This window comes from Vulpes lagopus, chromosome 1 (genome assembly GCF_018345385.1).
Source record: "Vulpes lagopus strain Blue_001 chromosome 1, ASM1834538v1, whole genome shotgun sequence".
NCBI classification, from domain to species: Eukaryota; Metazoa; Chordata; class Mammalia; order Carnivora; family Canidae; genus Vulpes; species Vulpes lagopus.
Genome location: NC_054824.1, coordinates 134087608 through 134104725, shown reverse-complemented (window position 1 = coordinate 134104725; position 17118 = coordinate 134087608).

The window sequence follows — 17118 nt, the reverse complement described above, 5'->3', positions numbered from 1 at the left end:
AAATGTGCTTTCATTATTTATATACAGTAAGTATAGTCTTAAATTTTAGTCTTATAAGTAAAATGCTAAGAGTGGGTTTTTGTTTGTTTCTTTGTTTTGTTTTCTCTGTTACTACTGGATTTTCTTCCTGGTGCAAAGTTTCTTGTCTTCCTTTGTGTGTTTTTTTCTGTTGTTGTTGTTGTTAATTTAAAACAGTTTATTAGATGGAAAATCCTTGAGTAATTTTGTCATCACTAATTTGTTTGCTTAATAAATATAAGGCCTTTCAACCACCACATAAATTAAGAGACAATGATGTAAACCAGACCCAGATGACTTTCATGTTTCCCATATCATTATACACTCTATCACTCTTCCAAAATGTAACCACTAACTGGACTTTTACAGTAATTGCTTCCTTTTGTTTCTTTATGATTTTATCATCTAATTTGCATTGCTAGGCATTATAGTTTAATCTTGACCATTTTTAAATCCTCACCATTTTTTAAACATGATATGTTTTGTAGATATATTTTAAATTTACACATTCCTCCTCTCTCTCCTTCTTCTTAAGATAACTTATCTGTTGAATATTTCAAGATATTTGACCCGTAGAATTCCCAACATTCTTGATCTGGCTGATTGCTTATTCTTGGTATAGGTCCATATACCAAGAACAAAGACAAACATGTATTTGTCCTCTATATCCCTCATTATTGGCAACTGAATCCAGAGGCTTGGCATATAATATTTGAGTTCCACTTTGTGTTTTAGCAGGTGTTGGTGCTCACTGCCTAGGTGTATAAGTAAATTGGCTATGCAAAATACTCATATATATGAGTATATATGAATATATTAATTTGAATAAATTTACAGATACTCTCCTCATATACTATTTAGTTACCCAGTTGTACAGTTCATAATAGAAAGTACAGGTTAATGTTTAATTTATCCCTCTCATTTATCTAGATTTTATAGTGTAATGATCCCTTTTCATCCTCAAAAGATGACAAATTGTATTTTACAGAATATATATCATTAATAACACATGGATTTCAACATATTTTACTAGTATTTATTGAAGTTGTTTCTCCTTTGAAGTTCAAATTTTCCTCTTTTAGACCTGTGGAAATACATAAAATTTGTTTCCTGAGTCTTTTGGGCATAATTCTAGAAGCTTTCACTGGCTTTCTTGTTATCTGGAATGACAAAATATTCCAGACTAGACATCTCAGATTCAGATGTTTCTCCATGAAGTTCTGATTTCTTTAAAGGGAAGATAGTATTTCAAGACCACAGTCTGAATTCCAGAAGTGCTAGGTACTGGACTATAAATACCTTTTAAAATAATATTGGTATTTGTGCTTATATTACTTTTTGTATTTTTTCTATACCAATGACTTTTTAATCATTTAGGTTATCTGAAGCTTGATGTCTAGTAAATTCCTTAAGAAAGGATCAAGGTAACAATATTATCTGAGTTTTGCATGGTGATAATATATTATATGTAACTTTTAGATGTATATCACTTTTACTGAATATAAAATCTTTGACTCACATTTTCTTCCTTTAAATATTATAAATATGTTGCTACCTTTTTATTTGGCTCAAAACATTGCTATAAAATATGTAATAGTAATCTAATTTTCTTTCCCTTATAATTTATATTCTCTTTTTGCCTAGATGTTCAAAGTATTTTTCTTTTTCTTTAAAGACTGTTGTAGTGACTAGAACACATCTTGCTGCTAGTAATTCTGGGTTAGTATTATCAACTGCATGTTATTGTCTTTCAATATGAATTTAAATTTTTTAGCTTAGACATTTCTCTTGAACAATAGGTTTTGATACTCTTTTCTTTTCTTGCTTTCATTGCTTTTCAGGGTCTCCCATTATACACTTTGGATCTCCTTTACCTGTCTTTAATCTCTCACTTTCTTGAAAAATAATTTTTATCTCACTTTTAATTTCTTTACTTTTTTTCCTAAAGATACTACTTGTTGTTTTTATTTACTTTTGTATTTCTTCTAGCTTAGCTTTGATTTCTAAACTAATATTTGTTTCCATTTTTAATTCTTTAGTTCTGCCACTAAGCTTTGATTTTTTTCATTCTGACTCATGTTCTTTCATGTCTTATTTAATTTTGTCAGTGTATTTTAGATAATTGTAAAACAGCACATAATAGCTTTCATCTATATATTGAACATGTCTTTCTGGTGTTGTTTCACTCACTGTGGAGATGCTCTACTCCTTCATCTTTTTTTCTTCATAGTAACTTTGTATGGGATTTTGCCTCAATGTTTTCCTTTTGCACATCATACGTAAAATTAAATTTCCTGAATTTGCAAATGGAGACTTGATTCAGATAGCTTTCCTGACTTTAAAAAGGTAAATTCTCTGTTGTTTTGGTGTATTGCTAGCAGAAATATGGTGTCTTGCTTTCTAAGTTATCCTGACTCTGTTTCCCTGCCCCTTACATCCCCTCTTTATCTCTGCTCCTATCATGCTCAATTTTTTAAAGATTTTATTTATTTATTTTGGAGAGAGCACGTGCAAGCAAGGGAAGCAGCAAAAAGAGAGTGAGAAAGACAATCTTCAAGCAGACTCCGCACTGAGTTCAATCCCAGTACCATGAAATCATAACCTAAGCCAACATCAAGATTCAGCTGCTCAACTGACTAAGATACCCAGACACCCTAATGCTTAACTTTTAATTTACTCTAGTAGTTCTTCTCCTCAGTCTTGTATCCCATCTAGAAGAAAGCCCTGGCTTCTTATATTAAAAAGCTAATCAGGACCAGACTTCTCTCAGCCAGTTAGGCCTTATCTCAGAAATCTTGCACTTAGTTGCTACTGGACATACAAAACTCTTTTCATTTTTAGCTACTGTTCTTAAACTGGCATGCCAATCTTCTTTTTTTTTAAAGTTTATTTATTTTAGGGAGATAGAGTCGGGGTGGGGGGGAAGAAGGAGAGGGAGAGAAATCCTTAAGAAGACTCCCTGCTGAGCATGGAACCCAGTGTGGGGCTTGATCCCAGGCTCTGAGATCATGACATGAGCTGAAACCAGGAGTCAGATGCTCAACTGAGCCACCCATGTGCCCCTGGCTGCCAATCTTTCAAGTGAGTGTCTTTTACCTCTGTGAATTCATTTGATCTCAGGCTGATTAGATACTCCATCAATTCCTTTTACTTCTTTCATTGCAAACTCTGATACTGTGCAGATCTTGTGGCTGTCATTTGTTTGTCTCTACAGGCTAGTAATTTGGAGTATGTAAAAACTCTGTTGCATAGCTTTCATATAGATTTCATCCATGATGTTTTCTTTTACTGGTTTGTTTCTCTGTTCTTAGGTGAGATAAAGAAAAATTTAGATACTATACTGGCATGCCTCTAGTTCCTTAAGCTTTACTATTAGCTAGTCATTTTCTTGATAAACTATTTATAGAAATTCTTTGAAGCCTAGCATAACTGTGCATGACTGATGTCATCAGTATAAACCATTAAAAATAAACCCATGGGCTTCATGGGATGCCTGGGTGGCTCAGCAGTTGAGTGTCTGCCTTCCGCTCAGGTCATGATCCTGGAGTCCCGGAATCAAGTCCCACATTGGGCTCCCTGCATGGAGCCTGCTTCAATCTCTGCCTATGTCTCTGCCTCTCTCTCTCTCTCTCTCTCTCTCTCTCTCTCTTGCTCTGTGTGTGTGTGTGTGTCTCATGAATAAATAAATAAAATCTTAAAAAAAAGAAAAACATGGACTTACAATCCAGACAAAATGGACTAAGCATATTCCATTCTATTTCTTCTACTAATTAAAAATATAACCCCAGAAAAAATATAAACCATTGATCAAAAGACTTTGAAAGGTGGAGAAAATAATGCAGTCTTCCACGAGAAATCAAGACTCAAGGACAGCACAGTGATGAGCCCCACCAAATTTCATTTTCCTTTTTCATTCTTTCTTTCTATTTTTTTTTCATAGACTTTCAATATTTAGCTATTTGTGTTTTAAAATGAGAAAATAGAAAGAAGCAAGGGAAAAATTTAAGAAAGAAACAATTTTAAATAATTTCCCTAAATTGAAAGATGATACAGGAAAACTAAAAAAGTAAATAAATAAAAAACTATACTTAACATCATACTTAAAGGTGAGAGATTGAACTCTTGTCATCTATGATCAGAAAACAGAATGTTCAGTTTTACTACACTCATTACTCTTATTCAACATTTATTGGGATTATAGCCAGTGTAATAAGGCAGAAAAGGAGATTAATAGTCATATAGATTAGAGAGAGTAAAATAAAACATTTCTATTTAGATATCTAGACAACCCAAAAGATATACAAGAAACCTAATAGAACTAAGCAATGAATTTAATGAGATTACAGGATATAAAGTCAACATATGAAAGTTAATTTTATTTGTATAGACTAACAATGACCAACTGAAAATTAAAATTAATTCAATGATGCTATTTATTATAGCTCTAAAAACTGTGAGTTATAAAATATTAAGTATAGATATTGTGAAATATATGAAAGATCTGTTTACTGGAAACTAAAACATTGATGGTAAACCTAAGAGCTAAATAATTATGGAGATATATACCATGGTTAGAAATTAGAAGACCTGACATTATCAAGATATCCATTTTTTCCCAATTAATCTATATATTTAATTTAATCCTAATCAAAACCCTTATAGAAGTTTTTTGTAGAAATTTTAGGATGACCCGAAAGTACATACGGAAACAAAGGAAAATGTTTCTGTAAATGGTGTCAGTTATCAAAGAAAGGAATAACTGGGATCTTAGCAACAAAAAGAAATATGGAGGACATTCATAGGGTAATACTATTAAAGACTCTAGGAAGATAGCTGTGAAGCTGGTCCATAAAACAATCATTTTAGATAGTAGCAGTTAAACACAGGGTTCCAGAAGGGAAATCTCCAAGGAAATTTGCACTGTTATTTTATTTTAGATGACAAGTTAATCTTGGTGAGACTGAATTAAAGATATTTTATATCTCTGATAGAGAGCACAGGGACAGATTAATAATTAAGAGAAAACAAAAGGAAAAAAGAGGGGAAGCCACAATTGTATATCTAAGGAAGAAAATATGATACAAAAGAAATATAATTTATATGTATGTGTGCATCCATGTGTGATGGTGGTAGCATAAGTACTAACCCTACTAGTGACAGAGTAGGAAGTCAAAAGATTGGAATTTTAAAAATCAGGATATAAGGGTATAGATTTGTTATTTTAAAACATAGAGTTAAATAGCTGAAGAAACACTTAAAATCAATAAAAGCAAATTCTTGGTAGGATAGTATGGAGTAGGAAACTGTGTTTATTGTAAGAGATAAACTGTAGTGTGTATATCTTACAATTTTTTAACCATATACTTGCAATATTTATCATTTATTAAAATATTGCCTATTTGTAAAAGAATATATAATACAGTATATACCTTAATAATTTTCACATAGTGAAAGAATACCTTCTCAATTTTCAAAGCCCAGATAATGTCTTATACCTTCCATGAATCTTCTTACCTCTAGAACCCTCATGGTCTCACCATTTATATTAGGCACCTTTATTGTTACTGCTCATCCTAAGTCCACAGACTGACTTGCATGACCTTTCAACCACTACATATATGTGCATTACTTCCAGAAAGAAATATAAGTCCTCTGAAGTTATACTATCAAGAAGAACCAGTTATTGAAGTGGGCCAGCCAACCACCTGCCTGGATGACTTGTGCAATATGTCCAGTAATGACTGAGAGAAATGTTTTGATCCGTAATGATGACACAGGAAGATGCTAAACTCACCTCTTCTCATATACATACCAAATCTAGAGCTATATATGGATCAATTTCCTTTGGAAGAAAAAAAATCCAAAAATTGGGCAGAATGACCCCTTCACATCAAACAAATGAAAGGGAAACCTCCTTAAAGCAGAAAGGAAAGGCCAGGATACAATCTCACCATAAATGCCACACCCAGCAGGATGACCAATAATCAGGAGGAAGGGATCTCAAAACCTGAAGCTTCTTCCTGAGTAGTGAAAGGTTCATACACCCCATTGGGCATCACAACTTTTAAGACCAACACCTGGAAGAAGTGCCCCCAAAACATCTGGCTTTGAAGATCAACAGAGCTCATGCTCACAGGACCCACATGGTTGTGGTAAACTAAGAAGTATCTCCTATAAGGACTGCACACAGGCTCGCCTGCCCAGCACAAAAAGAAGTCCTTTGAAAACTCCCTAGACTTTATGTGTAAGAGACTTATTTCCTAATTTTAAAGTATAAGTCTAAGGTACAGGGCCTGGAAAGGATATCTGTCAGGAATAGAGGCTATGAGCACCATCTTTCTGCTTTCCTTATGCCTTGCTAAAGCTGAAAAACACCACCTTTTTTTTTTTTCTTTTCTTTTCCCTGGGTTCCAACTTTATGCTCCAGCTGGTCAGGGCCATCTTTGTGTTCTACCTCTGCCACACTCCAAATCGTCATTACTTACCAGCAGGGAGCTTCTACACATGTCAGTTGCCCTGGTTTTATATCTGGCAACCCAAATTTTGCAGCTGCCATCCTGGAGATGTCCCTTTATCACTCGACTCTAGAAGCCAAGAGGGCCTTACATCCCGAGGTCCTCTGGGACTATAAAAGTCAGAGAGACTTCTAGGCAAAATATCACTCCCAAGGCATTGCACAGAAAACAGACTGAAAAATACTTTCCATCTTTCTGAGAAAGAGACCTATTTGCTTGTCCAGTAGCTTGTGGGGCAGGCTGCTGACTTGGCACATTTTATAGGATCCTATGGAAGGGCTCTCAGGGAGTAGAGGCTGATGAGTGTTCCTTTTGTGATCATCCTCTGTCTCACTCCAGCTCACATGTATCTTACAGAAAGGAGCCAATACCCTTCTTTGGTGCCCTCGTATTTGTAGCTACTGGCAGGAGCATGTCTATGTGCCCTGTCTCTTGTTGCCATCAGGATTTACTCTCGTAGGTCCCACAGGACTGTAACAAAAGGAGATAGAGTTCTTAATCAGCTGCCACCCCCAAGGCACAGGAAGAAACAACAGACCCAGGAACTCAATCTTAGTTTATCATCATAGATGCAGCCTGAGGACAGACTTCTAATTAGACACACTTCTAAAGGCTAACTGTAAAACCTTTACTGAAACCTCAGAGAGTGGACACTATCTGCATGCTCTCCCTCTATTGTGCTTCAGAGCTCCTGCATGTCTCAGAGGGGAGCTCTAATATGCATTTAGTACCTCAGGTTTTATGTCTGGTGCCCTGGTTTTTGCAGCTGCTGCTCAGGGGATATTTCTTCATCACCTGGCTCTGGTGTCCAGGGAGGCTTTTGTTCCTGGGTCACAGAAAATTGTAACAATTAGAGAGACAGTTCATGGCTGGCTACCACCCCCAGGACACCACAGAGACTGAAACACAGCTTGGATAATCGCAAAGATTTAAGAGACAATGAAAAGCTAGGATAGGGTTGAATGATAAGGTTTATCTCCTATGCAAGGCCAACTCTTCAAAACTGGGTAATAAGACTGTTTTGTCTAGCACATAGGAACTAACACAGAGTCAAGCAAATGAAGAAACAGAATATGTTCAAGAAAAAAAAAAGAACAAGATAAAACCTCAAGAAAAAAGCCTTAATTAAATAGAGATATGTAATTTACTTGATAAAGAGTTCAAAGTTACAGTTATAGAGATGCTCATAGAACTTGGGAGAAGAATGGATGAACACAGTACTTCAACAAAGAGATAGAAAATATAAGAACGTTCCAAATGGAAGTCATAGTGTCCAAAATAATAAGCAAAATAAAAAGTAGGCTAGAGTGTTTCAAGAGCAGACTAGATGAAGCAGAAGAAAGAACTAGTGAAATAGAACACAGGACAGAGGAATGCATCTAATCAGAGCACCAAAAAGAAAAAAAAAGTAATTTTTATTATTTTTTAATTTTTTAAAAAGACTTTATTTGAGAGACAGAGGGAGAGATAGAGGGAGTACAAACAGAGGGAGGCATAAAGGGAGAAACAGACTTCTCCCTGAGCAGGGACCCCAATTCTAGACTCGACTCGAGGTTAATATCCAAAATATATAAACTCATAACTCAATGGCAGAAAAACAAAAAAATCCAACTAAAAACTGGGCAGAGGTTCTGAATAACAAAGAAGACATGCAGAGAGCCATCAGACTTAATGAAAAATTGATTAACATCACTAACAATCAGGCGAATTCAAATCAAAACCACAATAAGGTATCACCTTATGCCTGTTAGAATGACTAGTATCAAAAAAAGAGAAGATATAACAGGTGTTGGCTAGGATGTGGAGAAAAGGGAATCCTTTCACACTGTTAAGGGGAATATAAGTTGGTGCAGCCATTGTGGAAAACAATATGGAGATTCCTCAAAAAATATTATATATACATATATATACATAAATATATATATATATACTATATTATTCAACAGTTCAACTTCTAGGTATTTATTTGAGGAAAATAAAAATACTAACTGGAAAAGATATATGTACCCCCATGTTCATTGCAGAATTATTTACAATAGCAAAGATATGAAAATAACCTAAATGTCCCTAGATAGGTAATGGATACAGAAAATATGGTGTATATATGAAATGTTAAACCTTAAAAAGAATAAAATCTTGTCATTTGCAACGACATGGATGGACCTTGAGGGTTTTATACTAAATTAACTGGTAAGACAAAGATGAATACTGTATAACCTCACTTTTATGTGGAATCTTAAAAAAAAAGACAATAAACAAACCAAACTCACAAACAGAGGATGGAGGGTGGACATAATGAGTGATAGGTATCAAAAGGTACAAACTTCTAGTTAAAAAATAAATAAATTATAGGGATAATATACAGCATGGCAACTATAGTTAATATTACTGTATTGCATATTTGAAATGTGCTAAAAGAATAAATCTTAAGAGTTCTCATCACAAGAAAAAACTCTGTAACTCTGTGGTGACAGATGTAATCTTGACTTACTGTGGTGAATTATTTGCAATATATAAAAGTGTTGAATTGTACATCAAGTAATATAATGTTCATTGTAAATTATACCTTAACAAAAATATTTTAAAATAATAGGATAATGACTGGGACAAATCTGAATTATGTTGTTAGTTAACTCAGGTTTCATTACCCAGATCTCTGTGTTTGTGTTAAACTATTTGAGTGTAGGAATACAAATTGTTCTTACTAGTACTTAAGCAAAATAATTTTAAAAACTTTTCTTAAAATCCTGGCTTTTTTCTAAAAGGGTTGAGTCCTAGCTACTGTCAGATCCCGTTTGCTAATGACAAACCAAATCTACATCCTAGAAACAATGCTTTCCACATTACATAATGTACTTAGTGGTTAGGGTTACATAAATTTGGAGAAAGAAGTAATGAAAAACTGATTGTTTCACACAAATAAGGAAGAATTAGAGTGATAATCTTATGCTGGTTTGGTGCTTAAAAACTATGGAAAGAGGAGTACACAAGACCTAATTGCTACATGAGCAAGAAAAGAAACTTAGACAAAATAATGTGTAATTTTATTTTTCAATGAGATGCAATGTAAACCCCTTCCACTCTTCCCCCCAATGAAATGTTCAGTAAATTCCTCAACATTTATTAATTTTCCTTTGAAAATGAAAATTTGCATTATGGAGCAAACAAAAAGATAAGATAGTAAGTATAAGAGCTACAAACTTTTGAAAAGAGGTATATATATATATATATATATATATATATATATATATATATATATATAATTGAATAAAATATCAGATTGTTTCCATCTCCACTGAACCATTATTGAACATATATTTAAAATCATGAGTTTTGAGAGGAACCAAAGTATTAGCTTCAAAAAACATTACATGTATCTGTTTGACACCAAATTTCTCTATTCAACAAAGTTTATTCTAATGTCTTTAACCCCCTTCCCCCAATATTTATTATATGCTTTGCTTTGGGTGACTGATTAAACTGGTTGGCCTGGAACTTCCCTGGTTTTAGAATTGGAAATGCTGCTTCTGAAAAACCCATCAGTCCAGAGCAAACTGGGAACGTTGGTCACCCTAGAACTCTAGGATCATGTAGCTCCCTCTCAGCCCTGGAGATTTTTAACATGATTTTTAACAAATCATGGACTGAATTGAAGAGATGAAGGGATGAAGAAGTGTCAAGGATTCTGTGCTACTTCAAGTTTGAGGTCAGCTTAGATTGAGGGAGGAAATGGATCACTTGAAACTCTCTCTCAGGAAGCTACACAAAACCACAACACTGGATTATAGGCAAAAAGTTTGCTGTCATACTTGCTGTTTTATCCGGCTTGTCTGGCTTTGCTCTGAATCCTGTCTTAAAAGCAACATCCTTGCATTCTCAAGAAAACCTGAACTTAAGTGACAGGACATAAATAGCTGGAGAGAAAAATCTAGTTCAATATAGGCCAGAGAAAATCCAAACCCCCACAAATCCCCACCCTTAAATCCTCAAGCTGGAGGAGTTAAGAGCATTACATCACCAGTGACTGCTCCCATTGGTTGATGGTACCTGAAGGATGAGAATACCTGCTCCTTGGACTAACTCTTTCCTTCCCTTGCAAAGCACCAGAACGTGGGTATCATAGACTAGAACAAAAGCCCTGAAAAAGGACAGCCTTCCAGAGGGGCCCATCCTGCTGTTTGTCAGTGTGTGCTTATCTGCGAGCAGGACACAGTGAGCCCAGGCGAGTACTGTCCTCCTTAGGAAGGAAGCCTTAGGAAGATGCTAGCCTGACTGGGAGTTGAAAGAGATCTCCAGTGAACTAAATGTGTTTGCTTTCTTCTCCCACTAGTGCTATCGGAAAAGATTCTCATTCTAATAAGTTTTGACAAGAGCTGGCAAAGGGAGCAGGTGCCAATGAATCCAACTAGTCGGAGGCATTAGAGACTTCGTGGGCACCAGAGGATAGAGGTGTTGCCATGGGAACCAAGTGAAAGGTGTTTGGTGGTGGCTGGTTAGGAGGTTTGTTTTCTTGTTTAAGACAGAGCTGAACAGCTGCAAGTCATGCTCTCGGTTTTCTACTTTAGCATCAGTGGGTAAATCCCCCTGCTCTCCTTCCCCCCACCCCCTCCATCCCAGCCTTAAATAGGATTTGAGGAATTTAATTTCTCTGCTAACATGAATAATGCTTAAATATGAGGCACACCAAAATCCTTTGAAAAAGGTATTTGCTGCAAATCAGGACAGTTCTAATCACAGAACTCTTTATGTTGGAGAGAAAATTGTTGCTTCAGGGTCAGAGTAGTGTTTTTTTTTTTTTCCCAGCAGGATTTGAAGACATCATTTTGAGCTGCAAAGCCCTCACCCTAGATTGCATAAACATCTTTCCATCATGCATTCTTTTGCATTCATACTTTTAGTTTTTAGGATTCATATACTCTGGAAATGACTCTGAAATACAAGACTGCTTAAAGAAGGGGATGTGATCTCTGAATTTTGCAGGCCTTTTTGAAGTGTTTTAAAGACATAAGAGAAAGAAAAGAATGTCAAGAGTTTAAAAATAGTAATTACCCAACAGCTAGTTGTATATTCAGGACCACCTTACATCTAGCCTTCTAAGAGTTGTGGAAGAAACAAAAGGAAGGTCAAAATTAAGACTTCTGTCACCTGCCAGACTGAGAAAGCAATGGAATTCTCTAGACCAGAAAGACAGAGGAACAGTGTAGAGGGCATGGAAGTTCCGAGCTACAGAAAACAGGAGGAGCAAGTCACATGAATAAGGTGCTCATTTCCTGATAGTGGGTGGAAAGCCTCATTCAAGCAAAGCTCAAAGAGGATAACTAGCAGACGCTATAAATTCAGTCACAGCAGTGCCTACAAGTATAACCATCATACCAACCGTGGAGGATTGTGCCACTGAGCAGTTAAAACAGGAACCTGGGTACTGAAATTAGAGTCCAAAGTGCAAGCTTAGTTATAGGAATCAGGACCAAGACTGGTTGCCAATGTCCAAACATAAGATTTTAAAAAGTTCAAGCAATCCATGGTTGCACAACTCGGGAAGTTTATTAAAATTATTAAATTGTAAACTTAAAATTGATGAATTTTATGTTTTGTAAATGATACCTCAATAAACATATTTTAAAAAAGACTTGCTACCAACTGTGAGAAAATATTTGCTAATCACATATCTGACAGAGGATTTGTATCCGGAGCATATAAATAACCCCAAACTCACCAAATAAGAAAACCAATAACACAATTAATAAGTGGGCTAAAGTTGTGAGAAGACAATTCACCAAAAAGATATGTGAATGGAAAATAAAGACATTAAAAGGTGGTCAATATTATTAGGCATTGGAGAAATACAATGTGTAAACTGCCACACATGTACTAGAATGGTTGAAACAAAATTTGCTGGGGCTGATGCTTGAACTTGGAACTTGGACACTTAGTTTACTCCCTTTCCCCACATAAGAATTCCTGGGCCAAGGATATATGTTTAGACACCATGCTTCATGGTCTTGGGGGAAGGGTAATATGGTAAATTGAAATTGTCCTTTCAGTGTGTCTTCTCTTGTATGTCTTATGACATACAGAGTGCTCCAACCAGATGGTATAATTTCTCACGTGGATTCCAGAGCTCTTGTGAAGTTATGTTTGTCCACAGATCATTGTCAAATTGGTGTTTCTGCGAGGGACTAGGGATGGAATCTCCTCTTCTACTATATTGCTGATACCACTCTCACATGGGTTTCTGTTAGACATCTTTCCCCAGAAGAGTTAAGATTGTCATAGTTCACCATAAGCCAAGTACTTTTGGATTGTGTCCTGGACATCTTGCATACTACATTAGCAGACTCTCAGTCTCATTTAAATCCTTTGGGGGAAATGTTGATGTTTTCGTTTTGGAGGGTAATTTAATACCACCTCTCAAGAGCCAGGGAAGGCTCCTAAATTGGGATGGAGTTAATTTGCCAGCATTTCTGGGCTTCAGGCAGAGAAATCATGACCTTTCTGGGTTCCAGGGAAGCCTTCAGGCAGAGACACAAATATCAGATGAGCAACTGGAAATTGACCAACATACTTTGAAATTGTGGAGACCACAGGGTATGATGGACTCTAACAAGGTCTGCTATGCCTTGACTGCATTTTGAGCTATTAATCTGTATCCACCCTTGTTTAGCCCCTGCCCTATGCCATTCAACTGATTCAATCCATCTGTCAGTCCTGCCATTTTCATTCATGAAGGAAATATGCACAAAGAGAAAATGAGAAGTCTTTCCAGATTGTGTATCTCCAATGCCTAAGCCTTTTGTGCTTTAAAGATAAATTATCTCAGCAAGAAGTAAGGGAAAGACTGTAGGGTGAGAGACAGAGAAAGGCAGAGATGATAAAGATGTCTGTAGAACTCAAGAACAGGGGGAGTCAAGTACACATATTGCACATGTCCTACAGACACACAGAGGTACCCAGAGAGCAGGGACTTCTATGAAGTTTCTCAACAAGGTTCAAGGCAGAAGGCAGCCAGATCTGAGGAGCCTTTCAGATGAATGACCAAGTGTAGTAATGATATATGAAACATTTTTAGAAACTTTACATTGTTTTAAAAGAGGTTGATTTTTGGTCAGAGCCTTTTTGAGTATTTCTTTGTTTGATTCAAAATTTCAATCTTCTGAATAACTGAGTATTTTTAAATATGTAAAGAATTCATACTCTGAACTTCATGAAATATTTAACAACATTATACCAAAACTACCTGTTGCCTAATACCTAAAAATAGCATAGCATAGCAGAAAACTAGAATACCAAAGAATGATAACTGCATTCTTTATATATGATCTATGATAATATATTTCTTCCTTATGAGTTGTTCTATTTCTTACTTAATTACATCTTGTAGAAACTTCAGAATAATGTAGGGGGAAAAGCACTATATTTTGATGTTCCAAATTTTTTTTTAATTTTTTTTTATTATTATTTATTTATGATAGTTACAGAGAGAGAGAGAGAGAGAGAGGCAGAGACACAGGCAGAGGGAGAAGCAGGCTCCATGCACCGGGAGCCCGATGTGGGATTCCATACCGGGTCTCCAGGATCGCGCCCTGGGCCAAAGGCAGGCGCCGAACCGCTGCACCACCCAGGGATCCCGATGTTCCAAATTTTTAAGAGAATTTCTTTGGTATCACTAATAAAGGTGATAGTTGTTGTGGTTTCTTAGAGTGACCAATGTCTTGCAAAAGAAGTGTTATAGTCCTAGTTTTCATAGATATATTGCTATGAGTGAGTGTTGAATTTTATTGATGCTGTTTCTCCATCTTTTAAGATGAATTAATATAAGCATATTATTTTCACTTTAATTTGTTAACACTGTGGGTTATTTTAATAGAACTTCTAATGTTCAACCATCGTATTATCTTTAGAATAAATTCCACATGGTCATAAATTGTTTTTATATTTATGGACATAGTTTGTGATTAAGAATTTGAGACTTATTTTAAAATTTTATTTTGTGTTGTCATTTAGTCTGGATGTGTGACCAGTTTTACCAGATCAGAAACGGAGGTGGAGGGACACCTGGGTGGCTCACTAGTTGAGCGTCGCCTTTGGCTCAGGGTATATGATCCGTTAGTTCCCGGTTCGAGTCCTACATTGGGCTTCCTGCATGGAGCCTGCTTCTCCCTCTGCCTGTGTCTCTGCCTCCCTCTCTGTGTCTTTCACGAATAAATAAATAAAATCTTTTTAAAAAAAGAATTGGAGGTGGCAACGATCCATATCTTTCCATCACCGGGGGGAAAAAAACGTATGGAAAATTGAGTATTCTTTGGAGGATTGTAAAAATGCACCAGGAAAATCATCTGGGACTGGTGGTTTGGGCTTAATATGAAGTCCTAGTATAATGCCTTTGACAATTTCAGGTTTTCTGTTTTTAAGAGTCAGCTTCAGTAACGTATACCCTTTGGGAAAGCTGACCATTTCATCCAAGTTTTCAATTTATTGGTACAAAATTATTTATAACATTGACTTTATGAAGGGGTCTATAGCAGATCTACATTCATGTTCTCTTTTTATTTCTAAAATTGCTTATTTGTGCTCTTTTTTTAAAATGAACATTGCAGGTTTTTTTTCTAATGTATTAAGTTGTATAAGGCTAACTTCTTTGTTCCTAAATCTGTTGGTTTTTGTTGACCTTTTATATTTTATTTTTGTTTTATAATTTATTACTTTCCATTTTTACCTCCATTATTCATTCTTCTTTCTTTGAATTTACTATTTTTTTTCTATTTCTGTAGTCAAAAGTATCCACCGTTAATTTTCCATTTATATTTTTAAGGCTATAAATATTTGTTCTTGCACCTTTTTAAATGAATACCAAAATTTTAGTATGTATTATAATTTTTTGTCATTCCATTGAGGTTATTTTCTAATTATGAGTATGATTTTTTGATTTATGGTTCATTTAGGGTGAGCCTTAACTTTCTAAATGGAATTTTTAGCTCTTCATTTTATTGACTCAAAATTTGAATTCAACATGTCCCAGAAAATATAGCTTGTATATTAGTGATTATTATGCATTTGTTAAGAATTTTATTTCTATTTTTGTAAATGGCCTATACATGCTTAAAATATAAATACATATACATGTATAAAACCAAAAATTGGGATCCCTGGGTGGCGCAGCGGTTTGGCGCCTGCCTTTGGCCCAGGGCGCGATCCTGGAGACCCGGGATCGAATCCCACATCGGGCTCCCGGTGCATGGAGCCTGCTTCTCCCTCTGCCTGTATCTCTGCCTCTCTCTCTCTCTGTGTGACTATCATAAATAAATAAAAATTTTAAAAAAACAAATAATTAAGTATAAAGATATATAGGTCTATAGTTGTTAATGTATAGGTATGTATGTGTAGGTAGATACATGGGTAGATAAATACCTAAGTTACTTAAATAGATATAGAGATAGAGAAATCTTTGGGGTTTTTTGTTGTTGTTGTTGTTGTTGTAGTATCCATAAAATCATACTTTATTTAATAATTTCATATTCTAAATATATTTTTATTTTTTCTAATTGTTCTCATTTCTGGGAAGTATATGTTAAACTCAGTGTGGTTATGGTTTGAGAGCATTTAAAATTTCATCAATCTTAGCTCTTTTGCATTATATAATTTGAAGATTATTTTTAGGTTTCCTGATAAATTATTTCTTTTACTCTTATGGAATGAAATTCATTATGCTTTTTTGCCTTAGTTTCTGCATTGCTCTTTATGTCTTTATCTCTCTATGCTGTATTCTAATTCCCTTGGTTTCTATTTTTAGTTTACAAATTCTCTGTTTTAACACATTAATTAGTTAATTAATTAATCTGCATTTAACCTATATACTGAGGTTTTAATTTCATCCTTAGATGATAATTCACTGTGTTCCATGTCTCAGTGTTGCAGATGAGAAGTCCAATGGTAGTCTGATTTATTTTTCCTTTGTAAATAACATGTTATTTTACCTACGAGTTTATAAATTTTTTCTTGTTATCATTAGAATGGTTGAAGAATTTTATAAGATATACGTAAGTGTTTTATTATTTTATCCTTTCTTTTTTCTCATTACATTAGAACGAAACTTTGGGAGCCTGTTCAAATGCTTAATACATTCTTCAGCTCAGGAAAATTTTCTTCTATTATTTCTTTAATTATTAATACTTTCCCTAAACTCACTGCTTCTCTCTTTAAGAGTACCATTTCAACTATATACCTTATATCTCTTTATCTCTTTTTTCATAATAGTTCTCTCCTTTTTCTCTGAATTTTGATATATTTCTTATAGTCATATAGGTTGTTAACTGGGTCTTAATAACCATCCTTTTTTTCAATTAACATAATGAATTATTTAGTTGAAAAATAATATTTTAGTTCTGGAAACATATTTTGTGCTGCACTTAGGACCTTTATGAATTCTATTTTTATTCGCATTTTATTTGACTCATATAAGTTTATTTTCATTGGTATTATTCTGAATTTCTGCCTTATCTTCCTCTTTCTGAATCCTGTATTGCTGCTGAGATGATTTATTTGGTTTGTATACTGAGGCTTAGATTTGCGATTTTTATATCTCTAA